Source organism: Octopus bimaculoides, chromosome 6 (assembly GCF_046866305.1).
Source record: "Octopus bimaculoides isolate indiv1 chromosome 6, ASM4686630v1, whole genome shotgun sequence".
Lineage (NCBI taxonomy): Eukaryota > Metazoa > Mollusca > Cephalopoda > Octopoda > Octopodidae > Octopus > Octopus bimaculoides.
In genome coordinates this window covers 17,947,274-17,955,711 of record NC_142933.1, presented here as the reverse complement: position 1 = coordinate 17,955,711, position 8,438 = coordinate 17,947,274, and the positions used below count along the sequence as shown (strand labels likewise).

Genomic DNA, 8,438 nt, shown 5'->3' with positions numbered 1-8,438 from the left:
ATATTGGGCATCATATATTTTACCCCAGTGTCACTTTGATGGCATGCACTGCTCTCTCATTCAATAATAATAATAATAATAATAATAATAATAATAATAATGATAATGATAATAATTCTTTTCACTATAGGCAAAAGGCCTGGTGTTTTCGGGGGAAAGGGGCTTGTCGATTACGTGGATCCAGCTATCAACTGCTACTTTATTTTATTGGCTTCGAAAAGAATTCAAAACGTAAAACCGGAAGAACTGTCGCTAAGCATTTTGTTCACCGTGATAACGACTCCACTAGCTCGTTGCTTTAATGGAACGCTTCACGTATTTGCGCAGGGGCCATGTTTAATTTCTCTGTATCATTCCAAATTTAAAACGTGCACTACCGAAGAAAGTACAAATAATAATAATCATAATACTACTACTACTACTACTACTACTACTACTACTACTACTACTACTACTACTACTACTACTGCTGCTGCTGCTGTAATAATAAAGCTTGCAATTTTGGAGGAAGGGGCTTGTCAATTACTTCGACCCCAACACTTGATTGGTAGTTCGATTTATCGAACCCCTCCCCTATTCCGATGAATGAAAGGCAAACTCGACATCTGCGAAATTTGAAATCAGATTTTAAAGACAGACGGAATGCCGCGCTGCACTAACTATTCTGCGAGCTAACCACCTTCATGATAAATTATAATAATGATAATGATGATGATGATGATCATGTCGATGATGAGGCTGAATGCAAGATAGTTTGATAAAAGTATTGAGTTAGAGAACCAAGCCCACACTCATACATAAACGTGGTTAGGTGCATACATATACATAAACTCGTGCACACGTACATATACAATGTATGTATGTGTATGTTTGTAAGTATATATATATATATATATGTGTATATATATGTATGTGTGTACATATATATATATGTGTGTATATATATATATATATATATATATATATATATATATATATATATATATATATATATACATATATACACATATATATGCTTGAATATATACGTATATACACATACATACATACATACATTCATACAACTTTATATATATATATATATATATATATATATATATATATATATATATATACACACACCGTATGTATGTAAGTGAAAGGGAGAGAGGGAGAGAGAGAGAGAGAGAGAGAGAGAGAGAGAGAGAGAGAGAGAGAGAGAGAGAGAGGGAGGAATTTATAATTAAGGTAATTAAACAAATTCGCTGAATTCCAAATAAGTTAATTAAAACAAAATTCTTAAAGTTTTGTTTGTCAGAGTTCACCGTTTCATGGGAATTTACTTTTTTTTTTTACCTTTGAATGTCATTTCCCTACTCAACATAGACGTAAATATCATTTTCTTAAAAAAAGAAAGAATTATTTCAAGAATTTCATCTTAAGATAATTAAATTTCCTTTGTACATTTTGATTGTTGTTTTTATTTTACTTTACATCGAGGATTTTGGCAAAATTATCGGCGTTGGTTATGTTTCTAACAGACCAAGCACTGTTTTCACTGTATTTCTGATGGTTAAAGCGACTGGGTCGAGTCTAGGCAACTCGGGCAGAATGAATACTAGAAAGTGTTTGTGTTCGATTATATCTTTATCGGAAATTTTCTTGCCCGTATGTGCATCGATGGCTGACACACACACTCGCCCACATACATAATATACGCAGACACACTCACAAATAGACACACACATGTATGTATAATTGTATATGTATGCATATATATATATATATATATATATATATATATATATGTCCCATCTTTTTGACGACATCATGGCGTTGCGGTTATAAGAGGTCTTTATGTTGAACTACACAAGGATCTTTAAAGACCCTGAAAAATTAGTTAAGCCCTTCCTGGGGTTAAAAATAGCAGTAACGTCAATTCTTACGGAACAGCCATGTTACTGCTTAGAGACTTTTCAACTAGATGATTTGCTTATTGGAAAATCAGTGGCTGTGTGTGTGTCACTACATTTCTATATATTGCGAGTGGGAGTGAAGTACTGCTTTCTCTAGAGGGCGCGTATCCACCACCGAGAACGACTAAATAGAAGTCGAAACGTACATGTGGGGGTCTCGAATCTAGAAGAGCGTAGGGGTTGATTCCCTTGCTTGAGATATATATCGATTGCAGATTGAAACAAATAACCAGCTAGAGGAGGCGTCCTATTGGGGTTGAAAATAGCAGTAACGTCGGTGCCATGTTTAAGTGGCGATCAACATTACTTCTCGGTATAGTTACTGCTTTCATCTCTTATTGAAAATACATGGGCAATGAACATTTTTCTACTTCTTTCTCTCTCTTTCATACCTATGCTAACGCCAGTACTACATTTAATAAGTCATAACCAGGAGTGTTTGTGCTTTCGGCGGTTTATTCTTTTGAATTTGATTGTTTTTCGCTCATAATATTAGCACCTAACGATTCCATTACGAAAGTTAAATTGCTTTTAAAAGAAACAGTTCTGTCGAAAGAATTTTAGAAAATTCGTAAATTTCTAAGGAAAGAGGAAACAAATAGTTTCGCAAGTTTATAAGATTAAGAAACATGCCAGAAAGAAATTCCACTCATCTTACCTAAAAGATAAATAATAGATTTTCAAGAATATTTCAAAACAAAAATTAAAGAATCTTTAGTGAAAAGCCATTGACGCTAACAAAACCTGCTGAATATACGAACAAAAATTCTATTCAATCAGTTTTACCATCATGTATCTATTCATGTATGTTCTCCTCCGCTTTTAATTATTTGGCGTCCTGTAAGGATGGAGCTCGTTTCTTACAAAGATACAAAGCTCCACCATTGGAATGTAGATTACAAAAACAATGTCACATATTTAACATGAGAGAGGTCTTGCGTATTTTTACTATTCCCTTACAGATTATACTTATGTGCGTGTTAGCTGGCTGATTTCTTTATCAGAAAAAGCTTTTTTCAGTTAACCACATAAAATCTACTCACAAGCCTAAGTGCACCAACTATTAGTGATATAAATACGAATCTATAACCGTTCATTCATTCATTCATTCATTCATTCATACACTCGTACATAAATACATACCGATATATCTTTGTGTGCGTTTATGGTTAGGTCTACGTATATTAGGAGGACCACTCCGTCGGTTACTATGACGAGGGTCCTAGCTGATACGATCAACAGAGCAGCTTGTTCGTAAAATTAACGTGTAAGTGGATGAGTAGTCCACAGACACGTGTACCTTTAACATAGTCCGCAGGGAGAAAATTGATATGTAATAACTCTTGCACGCGCACGCATACAACTACAGACATGAAAAATAATAAGAAATCAAAGGCAAACCTGAGTGACGTGGAAGTGAACGCTGCAACTACGATCGTTAACAGTCTTGTCACCACCACCACCAACAAACATTACAGAAAAGGACATTAAAACGAACAAACACCCATACACAATACCACCAGAACACATCAACATTTACCACATCACACCAAAATTGCACCACACACTAAAACCCCTCTACCCCAATGCGGTAGGGGGATGTCATAAATACCTATCGAAAAAAACATTACAACAGCCTCCTTGATGAAAAATCAAAGGAAGAGACAAAACTTTTGAACAGTAGGTAACTCTCTGTGTCTTTCGTTTATATTTTAAAGCATACAACCCAATAAGATCATGATCAAGATTGGTTGCGTGAATACGCGTGGCTTGGGGTCCCCTTGGAAACAAGGGTACCACTTAAATGACATAAAGTCACACGATTTGGGAATCATAGCCATAAGTGAGACCCGACTCCATGAAACACGGACTCTAAAGTCCATGTTTGGTGGACAATTTAACATTGATTTTTCTCACTATCTGCCGAGTATGGGAGGTAGTGGCACGGCGGTAATTTTTCGCAAGATTCTGGATCACGAAGTAAAAACGATATTCCGGAGGGTAGACTGGTTGTCCTGGATGTCGACGGCAGCGATGGGTGCGCTTTTCCCCTCCTAGCAGTCTATGCACCGCCTTTAACAGGTCGGCCGGATTTCTTTTGACGTCTAGAAGTATTCCTAGGAACGTCTCGTCCTTTACATTTAGTGGGGGACTGGAATACTACCTTGGACACGCATCTAGACTACGTGTGAAGAGACAGAAATAGATGGGGATGCAAATGTCTCAGAGACCTACTCAGGTGCTTTCAACTGTCTGACAGGTACGGACTCGACCACCCAAATGCGCCAACTTGGACATGGAGCAAACGCATTGGGTCATCGAGATCGTATCTAGATAGGATACTGTGTAGGACAGTAGATAGGGATAGCTTAGGATGTCTACAATTCCATATAGTCAGCTACATGGATCACAAACTTGTGACGTGTACGCTAGACTTAGATAAAGCACATAGGCAGGGCCCCGGTTACTGGAAACTAAACGCGTCTTTCTCGTTTACTGGTACGTGAGAAACGTAGTCATTTAGGTATCTTTATACTTTATTTATTTATAACAGACCACCTTAAACTGTTCAGAGTTGTGCAGGGAAGATAGCTGATAGTACAAAAACTATACATTTTTTAGACAAACATTAAACACCTTGTTGTCTCAGTAAGCTCCACCTTTATTTTACATTGTGTATAGCCGGAAACGAACTTAGGGCCATTTTATAACAAACTTGAATTAAAAGTGTTGCCACATCTGAGTGCCACATTACCAATTTGGGTGTCAATTCTTTTCGCTTCAAGAAGTATCGCACATTTTTTTTCTCTCTCTCCATCGCAAATATATATGGAAATTTATTTAAAACAAATGTGCCCAGCTTCCGAGTTCTGATTTGTTCTAAAAAATTTGCTTTTTAGGTGCATATATGAATATTAAATGTCAACAGAAATAATGAAATAAAATACTCCTCGGGTATCTCCTTTTGCAGGGTGTTTTGATTGATGTGTGTGTGTATATATATATATATATATATATATATATATATATATATATATATATATATATATATATATATATATATATATATATATATATATATATATGTGTGTATGTATGTATGTATGTATATATATATATATATATATATATATATATATATATATATATATATAGCATATATATATTTATGTATATACATACATACATAAATACATACACATACATATATAAACATATATATGTATATATATTCATGTTACATGTGTACGTGTATATATATATATACATGTACCTTTGTATATATATATATATATATATATACATGTACTTGTATATATATATATATGTGTATACACACATAAACATATATTTATGAATGAGCGTAACGTATATTTGTGCATGTATATGTGTTTGTGCGTGTTTGTGCGTGTGTGTGTGTGTGTGTGTGTGCGTAGGTGTGTGTTTTAGAAAATCTTTTTTAAGCAATAATGTCCTCGAGAAATGAAATTTCTATAAATTCCTGTATTTTATTACTAATTTAATGTTCATGAAGAAGAAATCTTTTCAAAATAACACTAACATCGAAATTACGAACAAAAACGTATCGATAATAACGCACATACACGTGCGCGCGCGCACACACACACACGTACGCATACACACACACACATCAACTCACACTTTTAAGGGGGGGAAATATCGTCACGATGACACGCACGAGAATCACTAGCATAGCACATGTACTTATATGCGTGTGTGTGTAAGCGTATGTACGTAGGTATGTGTGTGTTTATACATACACGCACACACAGACACAGACACAGACACACACACACACACACACACACACACACACGCACACACACACACATATGTATATAAGACGAATTATTTAATATAATGTTAATTTTCTTAATCATTCTTAATATAATATAAAACATATCTATCTATTTATATCTATCTATGCATCAATCTTTGTGTCCGCTTCATTCTCTGTCTGTTTGTCTCTCTGTTTCTCTCTCTCTCTCTCTCTCTCTCTCTCTCTCTCTCTCTCCCTTATGATTGACCGTTGACTGAACACTATTCAATTTTTTTTCTCCGTGTTTTTCTCCTTGTCTCCGTATTCTTTCTGTTGAAGAGCGTAGCTCGAAACGTCAAAGACTTTCCGTATTCCCGAGCGTCATACTAATATATACTTTTGTTATTTACACCACCTGTCCTCGTCTGTTGTTATTATTTGTATATTCTCCCATATATATATATATACAAACGGTGGTGCCACAGTATGACAACAGCCGCATATATATATATATATATATATATATATATATATATATATATATATATATATATACAAACGGTGGTGCCACAGTATGACAACAGCCGCATATATATATATATATATATATATATATATATATAGTCATTCAACAAGAGAATTATTGTCAGTAACTTTGAAGTTTCAGCTAGTTAAGCTATCATCGTACAGTGATATGTTTGAGCTCCTCTTGGCTTTATATAATCTCTGTTGAGATAAGGTTTTCTCCTCGGGTAGGTAGAGTTCTGTTGAATAATAATTACGCTGTAGAGTAGGTTGTGATGGAGAGGTTTCCTAGTGAAATTCTCTATTGATTAGTTATGAAACTGTTATTGTTCAGAACATAGTAATGCAGGTGTATATATTTAAAAGCTGGATTAAAAATTTGAACTCTGACACCTAAATTTTCAAAACAAAGGATTGAATCTAATAAAATCAACAATAACGAAAGCTTGCGCCATTTCCGCTAACCAAAGAACTCCTTCTTCCTATCCACATCATGTTTTGAGCCCCTTAAAACCAACACCATGACCTGAAGATGATACACCTAAATATACATAGCTGTTTACTACGTTCTACTGCCATGAATAAACTCGGAACAATGATATAATGCTAAATTTAATCAATAAAGTATTCTGCATATCATCTCTGCATTACAACCTTCCCTATAACCTAACTACCAGACAACAGAATTCCACCTACATGAGAAAAAAATTGGTTTTCATCTCAAGAGAGACTATATTATGTCAAGATTAATTCCAATGCCTTATAGCTTAGCTGGCCGACACTTCGAAGTCGCCATCAATACTATTCTTGCTAACGTTGAATGTATTTATACTCCTTCAGATTAGTGTAAAATCGTTTACATCGTAAAAGTTATGTTTATCGCCACTCGAACATGGCTGTTCCATAGGAACCGACGTTACTGCTATTTTATTTTATATTTTAACTGAACATAAAAACAGACATTAATATATATATATATATATATATATATATATATATATATATATATATATATATATATATATATATATATATATATATATTATATATATATATATATATATATATATATATATATATATATGTGTGTGTGTGTGTGTGTGTGTGTGTGTGTGTGTGTAACAAGCAGAAAAAGGGTATTGCATTTAATGCTTTATTAGAAATACAGGACTTGCGGCAAAATGCCGAAGTATTTACTGCACAGGAAATGTTATGTTATATCCCTTATTTCATCAGTATCCTACAATAAATACACTACTCTATGTTAATGGCCCCCCCCCCCCAAAAAAAAACCGCTTTTTCTTCTCAGCAAGTTATCACTAACCTCGCTTGTCGCACAAAATAGCAGGAGATAGACAAAGCATCATATGAAGGATGGCATAAAAATGTCTCCTCTCTCAAATGTAAATGTATCCGACCATAGAAAGATGGGGAATGAAGATCTTATGAAACAATAACAAACATGATAAAAAAAAGCGGAAAAGGGAAAGAAACGTTGACAGTGTGAGAGAGAAATCAAGTAACCGATGCGTATTTCTAACCGATTATTAAGCTAGAAATATGCATCTATTACATAAAAGCCATAAAATATACACGCACTCACACACAAGCACGCACACAGAGATATATATAAACACAAACACCTACATAAACATATGCACACGAACGCGTATACATGCACATAGGCACTCATATATATATATATAATATATATATATATATATATATATATATATATATATATATATATATATATATTATAAGGTTTTTAACTTTTAAATTTTCATATTCAAAAGAGACAGAGACTTCAAATTCGATATATCGATTTATTCACCACTCTATGTTAACATTTCTGTGCCAAACGGTTGCTACATCCTCTGGAAAATATATATATATCTATATACATATATATTTGAATACGCATACACGCATACATATCGATACTCACCCACATCTACATAGAGACACAGACATATATATATATATATATATATATATATATATATATATATATATATATATATATATATATATATATATATATATATATATATATATATATATATATATATATATATATATATATACAACCATGCCTACATCTACAGTTGTATATCTTGCAAATGTCATTCATACATTCACATATCTATATATTTCAGTCCAGACAAATAAACAAC

The 8,438-nt window shown here is 33.6% G+C and overlaps 1 pseudogene; it reads right to left on the bottom strand.

The window, feature by feature from the left end:
• Window positions 1–295: 295 nt before the first annotated feature.
• LOC128248189 (U6 spliceosomal RNA) lies at window positions 296–389 on the bottom strand (annotated as a pseudogene).
• Between the last annotated feature and the right edge of the window lie 8,049 nt (window positions 390–8,438).